The sequence below is a fragment of the Centruroides vittatus genome, unplaced genomic scaffold (assembly GCF_030686945.1).
Source record: "Centruroides vittatus isolate TY-2023 unplaced genomic scaffold, ASM3068694v2 contig_299, whole genome shotgun sequence".
Lineage (NCBI taxonomy): Eukaryota > Metazoa > Arthropoda > Arachnida > Scorpiones > Buthidae > Centruroides > Centruroides vittatus.
In genome coordinates this window covers 477,787-495,105 of record NW_027121909.1, presented here as the reverse complement: position 1 = coordinate 495,105, position 17,319 = coordinate 477,787, and the positions used below count along the sequence as shown (strand labels likewise).

The 17,319-nt window shown below is 25.6% G+C and overlaps 1 protein-coding gene across 7 annotated transcripts in view; it reads right to left on the bottom strand.

The window, feature by feature from the left end:
- LOC136972618 (uncharacterized) overlaps window positions 1-17,319 on the bottom strand; it is a 264,970-nt gene that overhangs the window by 101,650 nt on the left and 146,001 nt on the right. For 5 of the 7 annotated variants that reach the window (XM_067267201.1, XM_067267202.1, XM_067267199.1 and 2 more), the window contains exon 2: window positions 2,931-3,225. The gene's annotated coding sequence lies outside the window, so the exon portion shown is untranslated. The remainder of the gene's footprint in view (window positions 1-2,930; window positions 3,226-17,319) is intronic. The other 2 variants (XM_067267197.1, XM_067267203.1) reach the window with 1 other exon arrangement.

Here is a 17,319-nt window from a genome sequence, read left to right as displayed (position 1 = left end):
TTTGTTACTATGGTAACATTTTATAGCCGTCAAAACATTTTAAGGATTAATGGAGAAAATAAAAATAAGAGAATGCCAAATAGTGTAGTTGGTCTCTAGTTCAACCGGTTTTCAAGCTTTGCGAGGTCAAACGATCCATAAAATAGTCCTACACTACTGTTTAGTAAGCGAAACGCATACTATTGAAACTGAAAAAATAAAAAAAAAATGTGAATGGCTATGAATACTAATGAACTGAATTTAAAGAGTTAAGATCGAACTTTCCCAAGTCAATGAATCGTGAGTTAGATTAAAATAGGAAGAAAAATTAAAGAATTCGTTAGTAATTTAAATTTATTTTTTTCTTTTATGAGAAATGCGAGACATTATACAGTTTTCGATAGCTTATTTTATTTAAATTTTCGAACTGTTTCAATATAATTAAAATTTACTTTTACCAAAAGTTTCTATTTATGTCTGTATGTAGGTGGATGTGTGCTTGATTGATGGATTAACTGCGAAAACATTGAAGTCATAATTCTTATTTTCCTTGTGAAAATCTGAAATTTAAGAATTTCATTTTCTGATGAGTGATGTCAAATTTCTCATTTAATCGTCTTCAAAGAATTTCGCAGTGAAAATAAAATATTGTGTAAAAATTAACACAGCAGCACGTTATTAATTTTACTTTACAGAAAAATTATCTGATCTGTCTTTTAACTTATGGAATTTATTTGAGAAAATTTATTAAGAAGATGTCTAACGAAAGGATTTTTACTTATTGATGATGTATACTTTCAAAAATAAAGTTGAAGCTGTAATATCAAAAATGAAAAATTATACTTTAACATTTAAGACAGAATAACGAAAAATTATCAAAAATAGATTAAAATTTTAGACATTTTCAATTATTTTAATATATTTCTTTGAATTTTATTTAGAAATTTCAACGAAACGTTTCAAATTATGCAAAAATCAATGTGATTCTGGCCAAGGTTAAATTGGGGAAAAAAACTGTTTTTTAAAATATTAATAAATTTAAACGTCCTCAAGACAAAGAGATATTTATAATTAAAATATTTAAAACATTAACTCTTAATTAGTATTTTTTATTTGAAAAATTTTATATTATTTTGAAGGAGATTTTATTTAAAAAATTGTTTTTCTATATTTATACTTTTATATATAACTAAACTAGATCTTGTTTTAAATAATTTTAATCGTTTTTTTTAAATATTTAAAATATTTTAAACTTCTTAAATATGTAAATATGTTTATCAGTTTTTTCCCTACTCCCTTTCTAGTAATCTTATTAAAATGCAAGTGATTTATAATAAACCTTGACCGGTATTCATAACAACCTTGAATAATATTTAGGTTACAAACCGTCTTCAGCCTTCAGTTTCTATTACAAATAATTTTAACAATAAAATTCGTATTTTTATGCCTGAACATAAAATGGAATTTTATATTTATTTATTGACATATACATGTGAGGATGAGTTTCTGCGTTGTTATTCAACATTATCAACAACTGTTCTTCTAGGGAAATTTATTAACATGTAGCATAAACAAGTTTATTTTTATATATGATTCAATTTTAATTCGATTTAGAATTAACTTCGTTTCATTTATTTAATTGATATATTAATAAAAGTCTGTACAAGTACACTTGTACTTATATAAATAAATAAAAATTCCTTATTAATTAGAGATAGAACAATTATATAATACATTCATATAATGCATTAATTTACGAATATGTACGTTTTTTTAATTTATAATTTACTTTAAATATATTATATTATAAAAACAAATTACTGGTGAGTAATTATTTTGTGGAAATCATATCTCATATTTATTTATTGGCAAGAAAGAATATTTTAAACTAAAAATGATAAGATATAAGTAGAAAAGAGTTAAAGAGAGAGAGAAATAACGGAACTTGTCTGCTGCCAACAACTTGTTGACAATCGCCATAACAGTCAAATGATTCGAATGAAGATACGAATAGTTTTCTCCCCCCTCTTTAACTATCAACGTCTGTCATAAAGCGCTAATAAGTATTAGTAAACAACTTTCTGGCTTCATTCCAAATGATTTTCTACCTTCTTTCGATATTAAAAAAGGAAATTAAGTTGAAAGCAGGATGTTATATATGATGCGATCAATACTGACATTTTCTCTATACGTAATCAATAAGGATATGCTTTTATGAATAAAGCATATCGGAAATTTATGTAATCTAAACTATAACATGCTTCTGTTACAAAATATGGTTCATAACCTATGATCATATGTTAAACAATATTGAATATTTACTTATTTATATGCCAAAATTATAAGCAGTAGTTACTAGAAGGTAGTGTAAGATGCCGCTTCTTAAGTATAGTCATCATGCCGATCGTAAGCATTCTAGTTCTACTTTAAACATCCAAAAAACGTTATAAATTGATAAATCTAGATATTAATCCTAGTTTTTTAAAAGTATTACTTGATATAATACATGTTATTTGCGTGTATTCTATTGAGAAGTGAGCTGTATAAAGTTGTTTAACTAAAAAATTTCAGATCAGACAAAATCATGATTTTGTCTGATTTTTAATATATTATGATACTTTAGAAAGTTTCTGCTTAATTTCTACTATTTAATTTTAAAAGGAATGATTTACTCGAATAAAAATATATTAAAAATTTCCAAGATAAATAAAAACCCACATATAGTTTTAAACAATAAAAAAATTATAATTAAAAAAAGTTCCCAACGTAATTTATAAATACTAGTTTTAAAATCAATTTTTTAATAATAATAATAATTACAAGTATTTGCTTAATTTTCCTACAAATTCGAAAACTTTTCTTAATTACTTACTTTAAATTAGCGATTTGGATAATTATTTATTTTTTTATATATTAGAAATTATCTTAAAAATATATATATTTTTTCTTACCTGCAACTAACGTTAACGATCCCATAGCTTGAAATCTCTCACCAAGCGAATTAGTTTGTTTAGTGACAGACAGAGAAAAGGTCGACTCCACCGACTGCATCTGAGCTCAATATCTCATTGACTGTCCGCTAGGTGGCGTTAAACATCTGGAAGAGCGCCAGCGCCACCTAGTGGCCGGAAAGAAACCAATCAGTAGCACAGAGGGAAAGTGTCTTTTATAGGTACAGTATTCGAAACAAGCTCCTATCTCCTACTGACAGAGTCTACTAACTTCATTTTCTCGACAAGTAACTAGCTAGAAAAATCGAATATAATAAAAAAAATCTTAATCAATTACAGAACTAATATAAAATTCTGTAACTTAAAAATTATTAATTGTATAAATATAAATACATATACATACAGTATTACTAAACTCAAAATTAATTAATTACTATACAATCCAATTTCATTTTAATGAAAAATTAATTATGATGTATCGAATTAAGTTTTAAATAATTGAATTTAATTTTAGATAAATTTTCAATATGTATTTATAACAGCTAAACTATCGATTCGATGAACAACGAATGACGATCGATATAAAAGCATTTTAAATTTATTATCCACAATTGAATTTTCTTAATAATAATTTTTTTTTTTAAATCCAAAAGGATTGGATAATTTTTCTAACAAAATATACATATATATATATATATATAATAAACTTAAATTTAAAACAGTTTCTCTAATATAAATCTAATTACATCGAAGAATCTTGAAAATTAACAGTATTTAGAGAATTTAACTTTAACTGATCGACCTCCCTCCCCATTAATCACTTTACTAAAGTATATATTTGCATGTTTTAATGATTGTGCAGAATCAATTATTTAAGATAATTCATAGAGGTAAAATGTATTGTCGTTCGTGAAAGGAAGAATATAATGAATCTTGAAACTAGTTTCGATGAAAGAACTTGTTTCAAAAACGGGCGATTTTGGCTCTAATCCAATAAAATAAAAATAAAAATAATCATTATTTGTCAATTTTCTACAGTTATACAATAATTGAAACATACGTTTACCTGTTTTTTTTAAATAATAATATTATTGTGATATATCATTAGTTGAGAAACGGAGTAAGGAGGGGTGTAACAAGTGAATGATTAATACAAACTTGTTTTTTTATTAGGAAAATAAAATAAAAAATTTCTTTTTTTTCTAGTTTTAAAAATTTAATATTTTCTTCCTTTTAAAAATAAATTTCAAGTATTTTTCCCTATTTTAATTAACAAAACAAATGAATAAGTTTTCGAATTATGAGAAATTTTTTTTAAAAAAAGATCAATTTTCGTGAAAATCTCAATTTTATTTTCTTTTAAATAATTTTAAAATTTCGCGAAAGGTTCCTCTTAACTAAATTTTATTTTTATTTTTCTGAAATATATTTAAAGATATAAATATATTTCTTTAAAAATAATTTTAAGAAAGAAAAATAACCTAAATGTTTGTTAAATTTCATGAATTTTATAAAGTAATTTTTTTTCTAATTTAAGCTAATTAAAATATAATTTTTATGGTTTTAGTATACAATTAAAATTATAAATATTATATTATTTTTAAACTTAATACTTAATTTATGGTAAAAATTGTGGTTTAATTGTATCATAAATCATCGTTCATTTCTTCGGTCCTAAACAGGATAGAAATGAAGCTTGTAACTATATTTTCTAGTTTAAAAAATGGGGAAAATATCAAAAAATTCACGAATAAAATTAGATGCATTTATATTATAATCAGTTTTTAGTTAATTTTTAAAATCGAAAATTGATGCCAACTTCGAAAACAAGTTTCGATGTTGACAAGCAAACACGACATAAAGAGGACATAGAGCTGCTCGATAAACTATCGAAAATCGATAAAATAGATTCGAAAATTTAAAGCGTGAAGAGTTTAAAATTAAGTTATCGATTGAAAACAAAAGATATTTTCCCACAACAATATCGTTCGTTCTTGTTTGAGCTTTTAAAAGGCAAAGGATAATCACTTGATAAAATTTGTTAATGATTTCATCGAAATCAGGTTTTTTTTTTTTCTTCTTAATTCTTCATCTTCTTTCAAGAATCTTGTCCATAAATCGACTTTAAACAGTTTAACTAACTGTAATTCCGATACTAGTCATTTAAAAACATAATTAATGGCATAATTAAACGTGATTTTTTAACATATTTGAATTATTCATGCTCGTTTCCTTTGTAAAAATTTATTCTAAATCTACAAACAAACATTCGACTGAACGAATGATTTGCATAAAATTAAATAAATCTTAAGCTTAAAAAATTGAAAAAAAAATATTAATTAATTTTATATATATTCTATATATATATTTCTGTCGTTATCACACGTGAGGTTAAGATGTTTATGTCTATGTCTATGTCTACTATTAAAATTTTTATATTTTTTGTTTTTTTTTAACCTGGCTAACGTTGATGAAATGGGCGGTTTGTTAGCAAAGCTAACGAGTAGTTATAAAATATGTTCATTATTTCAATCCTACAGGCTATACACGTTGTCATAGTGAAGAACTTGCCTCCATCCCTTCTGCATCTTCCATGTTTAAAAAATAGATTACTCGTAAATAATTTCATGCCATAACGTAACCCAGGTATTCGTTCCATCTTATTCTAGAGGAATATATTGCTTATCATCTATTTTTTTGAATAAAAAGAGAAAATGTCTTTTTTTTTCTTTCTTTATAAATATATTTTTCCCCATATTTTCGAATCGATCTAACAGTTTCATTGCGGCGAAAAGCGACAGGTGGTGATGACGAGTCTAAATAAATCCTCCTTCGTTTGATAATTCGTCACGCGTGACACTTCAATAATCACGTGAAACTGTAACTTCTCGCAGGAATTGTTAATAAAGCACGAGCGTAGCGCAAAAATAGATCACTCCAACCACCTTGACAAGCGGAACTGGTCGTTATGCAGAGTGGATTCTGGATACGGAAATGACGTAACGAGATCCCTTTAGAGGGGTAAAATGCCAGAATTACGTCATATATACGTGAGTCAAAATGAACCAGATCAAATTTAAACCGCCTAACACGCTAGGATAATTTTAGTATATAATTAACCATTTACGAGCCACGCCCGTAGACCCATTTGTGAAAAGGAAATTACACTAAGCAATTTCGCAAAGATCAAACATACTACAGTGATAATTGATTAATATGTTATCATTTGGAATAAGTAGCGTGTGTTAGAGTTGTTAAACTCCTGTCTTAGTTTGATTTAAACAGTTACATTTACCTATCTTCTGCAAAAGAATTGAGCTGCGGTATGTAACATCCCACCTAAAAAAATAATTCTAATTCGTGTCATACGATCGAATCACACCCGATAATTCCATATTCTGCCTACACGAAGGGAGTGTGACAGTTGAAAAATGATAATTCTGATATCTTATTCTGCCTTTTGCATTTTAGTATATCACGTAATTCGTTTAAGGACTGTTATAACTTGGCAAACTCAACGAGCTTGCAGAATGAATTTTTTTAAGAATTTTTTTCTTTGGATATTAGATTTGTAATCGATTTAACTTAGGAAAAGGTCTTTACTTTAACTATAAAAAGTCGATTTTTATAGATAAAAATGGTTTAAATAAGAATGTGTGTATAGTATATGAGTCGTAAAATCCTAAACTGTAAAAAAAAAAAGAAAATATATATATATAATCTTCGCTGAAAGGATCATTGCAGATTGTAAGCGTATCATTTTTTTGTAAAAATTTTAGTTTTTTTTTATTATCACATAATCCTTTTTAAAGATAGAAAAATTGAAGATCTAATAAGCTTATCTCCTACTTAAAATGGATTTTATGCTTAGAATAAAATATAATTTAATCAAGAACCGTGTAACTTATCTATATTTTTATATTTTACGACCCTATATATATATATATATATATAAGTATAAAGTTCATATACAGATAATACGGTATCTATAGAAAATATATAATAAGTTTGTAAGAGCAAAACAGGAAATGTTCAGTAGAAGAGTGGAGAGATGCAATAAAACACGACCTTAAAATCTGAGATGTTAGCAGTGATATTTTACCAGAACGGGACATGAATAGAAAGAAATGGAGAAAAATTGTAATGGCTCGAACGTCAAAAGTGGTCTTGGCTAGATGATGATGGTGATGATGATGATTATAGGCTTCATATACTGTTACATATATAGTATATAAGCCTATATGTGTGTATATGATATTTTATAGGCTATTATAGTTACAGGCTTAAAACTGTAGATCTGTATACCTATATATGAGACAGAACAAACGTGATGATGATTATAAATATTCATAGGCTCCTACTTTTTATGTATATTTTATGTTATGATGCTCCATTCTAATAATTTTAACCTTTAAGATCTTAAAAATTTAAGTAAATGTTAATAATTTTTGACAAAAAATACTAGAAACAAGTATTTGAAAGAATCTTTAAATATTAACTTATGACATCAAAAGGAAAAATATTCAAAGTGGATAATGAAAAATCGCAAAAAAAGCAATTTTTCTGATCCAGTAATTGGATCAATGTAATAATATTTAAATCGTAACGAAATACGAGGTGATCCATTTACTAAATTGGGTCGTGACTCATGAAATAAATAAAAAAAAAAAAAAAGAGGGAATGAAAGAGACGAGAGAAGAGGAAGATATTATGGAGAGGGACATTTGAGAATGAACATAGTTTACGTTTTTTTATTCGTGACAAATTTGCACAAGTGATAAATTATACATCACTTTGTCTAATTTGGTACGTGATAAAATAAGACAGTGCCTAGTTGCTAAACATAATTATAATTTTTTCTCGTGTATTTCTGAGAGGAAATTAAGATATTCGATAATGTAGAAACGTGAGAATGTGTCTTTATAAAGATATTAACCAACGATGAAAGAGGCCATTGGGTAACGACTTACTAAACTTCATTGTCTACGTTGAGTTGGCGCAGCTGGAGAGCTGCTTCACTCTCAACAGATGAAGATTGCCAACTGAGAAATCAGTAAGCTGTAAGTAGGATATTTTAACCTTTTTCAGCATGTGTCGTCGTAGTTAACGACTCCATGTACAAATTATTACGATAGAAATAAAAAGTATATAAATATTTTATGAAACTGTGTAATTTTGTAAATTTAGACACGATAAAATATATTTTTTTTAAAGATTTTATGAGGAAAACTTTATAAAATATAGGTTATATGCTTTCGGCTTGTTGTTTGAGGCATTATAATTGTTAATTCTGAAGGAAACAGTTTTATTAATGTCGAATCTATATAGTGATAATGAAATTTCTCTATAATGATTGTAGAATTATTACGAAATATTTTATAATTGGAAAATAAAACAATTTTGACATTTCGTTTATCGTTTATAGCAGTGTTTCTCAAACTTTTTTGTCTGGTGGCACACTGAAATTATTAAATAAAATTCACGGCACCCCTATTATTATTATTTTTGCTTTTTTACGGTTAGTAAAGATATGAAGGATGAAAAGTCTTTGAAAAAAATAAAAGTTTTTTAAAGTAAGTAAGTTTATTTCCAAACAACACAAAAATATTCAAAACAAAAGTTATTATTATAAAGGTATCTGGTAATAAAATGAGCTCTGAATTTTTGATGATTTACTAGTGCTAATGATTCCTTAGCTTTGCTACCAGTAACCACTTCTTGATCATTAGAATCTTCACGTTTTCTTTCTTTAATAAAAAAAATTATTCATGATATTGAACGACATAATTAACTTCAATATTTTATTTGTATTTACGTATCGCCAATTACCGAGTCATTGAGACAAGTGGCGATGTAACAAGATTAGTAGAAAAAACCAATATTCATTTTTTATAATTGTTTTAATTATTTATTTAATTTAATACTTTAATTCCATTATTTTAAGTAATTTTAATTTAATTATTTAAAAATTTCGCTGCACCCTTGTGGCGTACTTGCGGCACCCTAAGGTGCGCGGCACCCGCTTTGAAAACCACTGGTTTTATAGAGATGAAATGTGATGTGATGCGATGAGCATCGTATTGCTTATAATAACATGTATTGTACTGTACAGTACATAACGTGTTTCTTTTCAATATTCTCAATAAAAGTATTCGTTTTATTTACTAACAGTGTACATTATTACCTGAACTACGTACTATTAAATTGACATTTTATTAATAGAATATTTGTTAAAAACTGAAAAATATAGCGCACAATTAAATGTTCAATTTGATTAAGTTATGAAATAATTGTTTAAGAACAATCAAAATATAATAGAATACTTACCAATTACAATTATATACATCTTCGCCAAACTTATTTACTAAAATATGCCATTGATGATGTTTAATAAACACGCTACAGGAAGGGCACCGTGCTTTCATTTCGCATCGCGAACTGTCGCATCGATATTACCACGAATATAACTTATATTTTGCTATAAATATTAATTATTCATGTATACATATATCATGTGGCATTTAATCTATTTATATTACATAATTCATTAACTATATTGAGTCATCTAACAATTATCTTAAAGCATCGCATCGCGTGTTGTTACCCAACGCAACGCGAAAGATAATCTAGCACTACGTAATAATAATAATAATAATATGTTTAAGAGGTTACAATAAAGGAAAACCAATTTAAGACCACAAACTGTAAGTAAATTGTACAAAAACTGCTTCGCGTTTTGATGTGACATTTAAATTTTCTAAGTTTTAAATCAAGAAAATAAAAGAGTTGGACACTAAAAAGAGAAAATTACAGCAAAGTTAAATAAAATTGCAAGTCAGCACTCCATCACTTTATCTAAATTATCTTTTTTTTTCCTACTTCTTCCTTCCTTTTTTCGTTGAATGACCACCAAAACCGATTTTACCAAGACAATAAGCAAGTACAATAGAAAAACTCAACCTTTCTTCAAATTTCTGAACTGTGCTCGAACCTTTTTCTCCTTATTCTATCAACTCTTTAAAGAAACCGCTTTTATATTCACAATCGAGTTATATAGATAAGTTTAAACCTTTAAAAAGTTCTGAAAATCTGAACTTCAAAGCATTAAAAATTTATTTTAAAAAATAACTAAATTTTTAACCATTCTATAGTAACTTTAATAGTAAATAAACTTAGAAAAATGTAAGTAAATAAAGTTTATCTTTTTTAATTTAGTTTATAAGCGTTTAAAGTAAGAAAATAAAGGCTCTTGTACGACTTTCCTGCCACTAATAGGAAGTTAAGGGGACCAGGAAAACCGATAATTTTCAATTGTAATTTCTAAAAATTAGTAAAAAAGAAAAAGAAACAAAATCCCTATTTAGGGTAGGGTTGAGTTTTTAAAAATTGTAAATGCCTATAACAAGTAAAATCTAAAATCATTAAGTTTAACTTCACACGAGATACAACCTCTACCCCTCTATCTCTTCTTTTCCTTGACTTATAATCTGAAATATATAATAACATTAATACTCCTTACAGAGAAGTATTCCTACCAAATTTCAAAATTTTTGATTCATGGGGTCTTGAGATATAAGGAAAAATACTGGCCAAAAGACATACAGAGAGAAAGAACAGAATTTTGTTTTCCCTCCTTTTTTTTGTGTTTTTGCAATCAAGAAAAATTAAAACGTTGAGAAATACAAAAAATCCAGAGGAGGGTCAAAACTTGACTGATTACAATACTTTCCCTTTGTTCTATAAAAGCCAAAAAGTAAATATTAAAAAAATTACGATGAGTTATGAAGCTGATTCATTATATCCACACTATTGAAGCGTGTATAAATTTACTGACAACAAACTGATGATTCATAAAACAGGTGATGAATCTACTTCAGCAATTTTATACTTTAAAAACTCAGCAAGTAAAATTTTATGAATATTTAATTACAAAATAAGAGTAGAAAGTATCCTTTATTGCAGCGTATCAAAAATATTTCTCTACAACTAATAAGGAAAACGTCTTAAAAATTAACGATTTTAAAATTAAAAAAAAAAAATACTTGGAAAGTGCCCAAATTTAAAATTAAAATAAAGATAGTATGGAGATAATAGTCGTGAGTTTATTTTATTAGATATTTTATATAAATTCATTTTATTTTATTATTTTTTCTGCCATTCTCCCTACTTAACTTAATCTAAAAATAATCATTTAGCTCCTCGTAACCGAGTGTTTAGTAGAAAAAGGAATTAAAAAATTAATTTTTTTAAGAAACAAAAGTGCCATTTTACTACTCATATTCAATCAAACAAGTAAACAAGTTTTATTAACTCCAGCTGCTACAAATGACTAAAGCCATTAGTAAAGATCACAAGACGTACAATTTCCTGAATTTTTCACACTTTATTCAATACATTAGATGAGATAGAGAAGTATAGATAAGAATTTTATCAATTAATTTTAAATAATACTCATTAAAATTATCATTTCGAGTGGAACAAAAATCAAAAAACTTCTTTAGAAAAGATACGAATATGAGACCTCCCATTGAAGTTCATTAAGTGAATACAGACAAAATGACATCGTGTAAAAACAACGGAAAAGCGGTTCATTAATGAATCTAATCACGTTTAGAAACGGGAGAATATTTGTTAAAAGAGCTTACTTCCTTGAAAGAAGCTATAGAATATCTCCTACAGGGATAAACTCCCTTGTTTGTGGAGTTACGGGTCAAACTAGGGTCAAGGTCAACTATGACGTGTAACGTAGAGAACTCAACAAGCTTTCGTTTTCTATACTAAAGACATTTATATTAATGCTTTTTATAGTTCAAAATTATTATTTTTAATCTCAGTATGTGTTAAGTTTATATAAAAACACATAAATTAATTTGTCACATGCTTTTATATAGAAAATGTCCAGTTTTATCCAATTTAAAGTTACAAGATTTAGAAAAAAATGATACGTTCGAGTTTTATTTCTATTTATAAAAATAGATTCATTCTTTTTAAGTTTTATAATTTTTTTAAAAAAATTTTCGAGTTTTTACTTATTTTTTCAAGCAAAAAGTACCGATTTAATATACTTCTTTTAAAAAAATCCATTTTGTATCTTAGTTTTTTAAAGATAAAATCTAATTTTATACTACTTATTTATACTTTTTAAATAATTTAAATATAATATAAATAAATCAATTTTTAATTAAATAATATACATACTGTACGATACATTTTCACAATTTTAGTATGTAATAAATGCAGAAAATTTAAATAATTTTAACATTTCTATTTTAAAAATTATTAAAATATTTTTTAATTATAATTTAATAAACAAAAAATATCAAAATCAATGCATTTTTCATATACCAAATTGATTTTATTTGAATTTTATTACGAAAAAAAAATTAAATAAATTTTATTCTTTTCAAAATCTATCTAAAAATATTTTCCAATTTTTTTTAGATGTTGTTATTATTATCTTTTTTTTCTATTTTAAATTTAACAAGAAAGATTTTTCAATGAACCGTATAACAAAAATAGAAAAACTTCCTTCAAACATTAATTAACTCTCGAGAGAATTTAGTGTATATATATTTTAGAATATTTCATATTTTTTCTTTTTATTTTTCTAACTAAAAAGGAAATAGAAGAAGAGAAGAACGTGTTCAAAAAACACATAAGAAAAAAAAAAAGTATGAAATTCGGGAAGTCTTTGAAACTGGATCTACAAAGAAAATTCCTAAGGCAAAAGAAGATGATAGATTTTTGTATTTTCAATAAAAATAACACTAAACTTTAACTTTATAAAATTTTCAAAACACGAAAATAGTCATCAAATCTTATTTTCTCAAATATACACAATATAGTTATTATTTTTCTTTTAAATATTTACTCGAAGTACATTCTTTTCTCTGAAAATAATGATATATTTTAAGGTATTAATCACCTCATAGATAGAAAGGTGGGGGAAAGACATTACCATCCATAACAGTAAATTTTAAGACGAGAAAACTGTCAATCACTGGCCATTTGATTCTGTCCAGATTGAAGAAGGGTGTCACGAATGAAACAGAAGGGTGCTTTTTTTATTAAGGGTAATTTGCAGTTGGCATTTTGCTATCGAAGACAGTTGTGACTACTTCTGGATCGTTGAACGATTGCCACTAGTCGACGTGAAAGAGTGAGGGGGTGAAGGAAACTTTCCAATCGAACGAAGAAGTCTAATGAATTTTTACCGCCTTCGTGACGTCATTTTTCCAGTCCATGGATCTAGATGAAAACGACCGGAAGAATGACTGTTACTAATATTGTTGCTTGCGCTCTTTTCTTAACTTACTGCTTATAAAATCAATTCTTTTTGATTTCTTTGCAAATATTCATTCGAAAATTTCTTATATATCTTCATTACCTATTAACTTTTGGTACGAATTATATGTGAATGTTTGCAATGATTTAAGTAAGTATTGCTCCACATCACAGTAGCTACTTTGAAAAATTTCATCAAAACAGTTAGAAAATAGCTTCTTGTAGGCAATAACTTCAAAAGACAAAATTAATTATTAATATATATTTATCTGTATAGTGTGGATATTCTGTAATTTAAAACAGATATAAAATTTAAATTTTAAGCTATAAAGATAACGCAAAAACGATTGACTTTCAGAAATATTAACTTAAAATATCACGTTTATAGATTCTTAAAAATATTTTATATGCTGTAGATTCAGATACGTTTTGGTTTAAATATTAATGTAATATTTCTGACGATATCTTAAAATCCTTCGAAGCGCATTATACACGAACCGTACAAAATTCGTCATTACGTACGTCATTGCTTTTTGTGTAAATTATCACTTAAAATAGCAGCTATTTACACATTTAAAAATCAAACAATGATAATTAAGTAATTTAAAACGCGAAAAAAAGATTAAAAAGTAAAATCTATTTTGTCTTAATTTAAACTATCTTATACCAAGTAACAGAATTGCTAAGTGATATCCGATAATGGAATTTTACTTCATCGAATAGAAGTGAGACAACTTAACTCATTAGAACCTAAAATAAATAAGAAGACATTAGAGTCAATCTGTGGTGACCTTAATAGTTAACTAGAAAAACAAAAGAAAAAATGATGAAGTTAGAAGAGTAAGAGCAATAGTCCCTCGTTTTCTATTTACAAGTAAGTATTCTTTCAGATGACGAGAAGATTTTCTTTTGCTTTATTTGGCTTCATGCCAGTAGGACCATAATTGTGTTTGAGATTTGTTAGTAGTTGATTTTTCATTATACTCAAAGAACAATTGATAAAAAAATGTTTTTAAATGCAAAAAAAACGTAGTAAACTAAAAACATTATCGTATACAATATAAATAAAGTAAATATTTAAGCTAAAGACGATCGCTTTAATTAATTCTTAATAAAAACAATTCCTTAAAGTAAATTACAATTTGTCAATTTTTAAGGATTTTGTTGTAGTTTGCTATAAATTTTTAAAGAACTTTTAAAATTAAAAAGTTTATAAATACATTTTTACAATAGTTTTTCGTTTTTATAAATTGTTGTATAATATGCAGTTTAAGGTTGTGAAAAATATTACAAAATACTACAAAGGTTGTGAAAAATATAAATAAAACATTTTCTAATCATAAAAATGATACTTTGTTAATAATATTATCTTATAAATTATAAATAAAATTAAAAACATATCTTAAAACTTGCAACTTTAATCACAATTTTAATTAAATCATCTCTAAAAATAAACTTTTATAACAACTCTCTTCGCTTTCACGAACATGTAAATTGGTTTATTATGTTAATTTACACTTTATCAGATTATTTGATGTTAACTTATACGTAAAAAAAAATTAATCACAGCCTTTACCAGTTAATTTATCTTTAACTTATTTACAAGAAAAAGTTATTCGTGTATATAGGATGTTTATATTTTAAAGTCATATCAGGATATCGATTTCCTTCGCAAACCAAACATGATATTAGGAAAATGACGTTTAATTAACTTTAAATGTATTTATTTTAAGTTTCTTATTTATTTGTTATCAATGTTGAAGAAAAATCCGGTTTGTCTTCTTTAATTTCTTTATTTTTCATATTCTTACATGAAATATAAGAATGTGAAAAATAAAATGTGGCTTTTTGAAGTCTGAATTTAAAAAAAAAATCAAATGTTTAATTCATGAATTGTTCAACAAAAACATTCTAAGAATTTTCAAGTTCAGGAACAACATTACAACACTATTCAACAAACAAACCTTGTTTATATAATAGAAAATAAACATACCAGTTTAAAAATTACACTTAATCAATGACGTAGAACACTACACTTATCAATTGTGTTTTTAAACATGAAAGACTTTAAAATGTATTTCGAAATATTCCTAAGAAATTTCCTGTTAAATATTTTATTATTTTTAAAAAAGAAATTAAAAGTAAATAAACTAAAATGTAGTCGTTTCTAATACGGAAAGTCTATTGAGTAATATAAATATATTCACTAGAAATTTAACTTGTTTGTTTACTTTGAAAAGTATTACGAAAATAGACATTTTTAAGTTATTTTGCATGAATGAATTAACAAAATTGACGCTAATATAAAAAGTTGCTGGTTCAATAGGAGAAAAGTTATATTTATAATTATAAAAATAGATGTTATTAATATTATATACAGAGCTATGAAAACACAGATCTTTAGACGAAAGTTTTAAAAAGTAATACAAGTGAATATAGTTCAATAACAAACCAAAATACTCGAGGAAGTCAACATATAGTCATTATACTATTCTAAGTACACTAGCCCAGTTTAAAAATAAAAATCAAAAAGAAAATAAGTAGTTGAATCATCAACAGAAATTCAACTCACTGTTCGCCTTTTCAACCTGTTCTTTGTGTTAAATGTTTCTACATTAGTTTATAGAAGAATCTATTGTTCTAATGTTAACAAGGAAATAAGTCATGCCACTCAAAAGAACATACTAACTTTCATTCTTAACCTAGTTTTTATTCTTCAATATGTTATTATTTAAATATGCTTACGTATAATACCAGCAATGATAACACTTAATGCTTTGATATTTAAAAATAAAACATACTTTCTGATAAATTCTAACAAATTCAAAAAAGTCGATTTTTTTTAAAAGAATTAATGTGTAATTTTGGTAAGAGTTTCGCTTTATATAAGTAGAAAAGTATCATTTATCAAGAGTTTTGTTCCTGAAAAACAAAGAAGTAAATCATCTGTACAGAGTCTTTTTTTATAAAGTGTATCATCATTTTAAGAGTTTTAGACTTATTAAACTAAAAGATACGGTATATCATCTACAGTATTTGGTACTTTAATTTAGAACTATATCAACTAGATAACAAGTATAACTTTTATAAATTAAAAAAAAAAAAAAGGTAACACTGCCTACTTGAAACTTCATTTTCTATAAATTGAAGAACGTATTATTTAACGACCGTATAAATTAAAGAAGATATCACATCAACTACTACACTTTTTTCGAGAATAGAAAGTATGTGATCTTATTAAGCTTCAGTTTTCTAAGTTAAAAATTAAGTTATGACCTATTAAAACACCTTTATTTTTATAAATTAAGATGTATATCATTTCTAGGAACTTCAACTTTTAAAAAAAAGCAGGAAATATAACTCAATAGAATTTCATTTTCCATGAATTAATCACTAACATTTCGTAAGAGTTTTATTTTCTATAAATTATCATCTCAATTCACTGCATTTTATTCGTATTAAATTTCAATTCGAGTAAAATGAATCATTTCTACAGCTTAAGTAATTTGTTGTTGAGTAATTTAATATTTTCTAACTCTTCTCTAAATTTTGTTTTTTCTCGAAAAGAAATCTCAAAACGCATTAGAAGAACAAGAATTTTTCAAAATAATGTTTTTACAGCTTCTTTTAAGTGGAATCTTAAAATTAGAAGTCTATAAAATGGATGGTTTTCGAATTAAAAGATCAAAGTTATAATTTAAAAAAAAATTGAAGTTTTCTGTATTTTTTCTTATTAACCTAAAAAGTTTTTAGATCAATTTTGATGTTAAAATAATAATAATAATAATAATAATAATAATAAATATATAAGATAATTATTATCTATATTCGCATTAACCTAGATAATACAATTTAAAGAAAAACCCTTTAAAAATTTAAATATTTACGTACTTTTTATTGTTATTGATTTTATAACCTTCATTTCCCATTCAGGAAAAGCTGTTAACCTACAATTCTTAAAATAACTTGGAACTTGTTTCGAGTTACGAATTCAGCATTGACTAGTGCAATACTTCATCTAACTGACGTGAACAAACGTTTGTGTTTCCAGATAAACATTAGTAAGCCATACAAGTCCAGAAACAAAGCCTACGACATGTAAAAC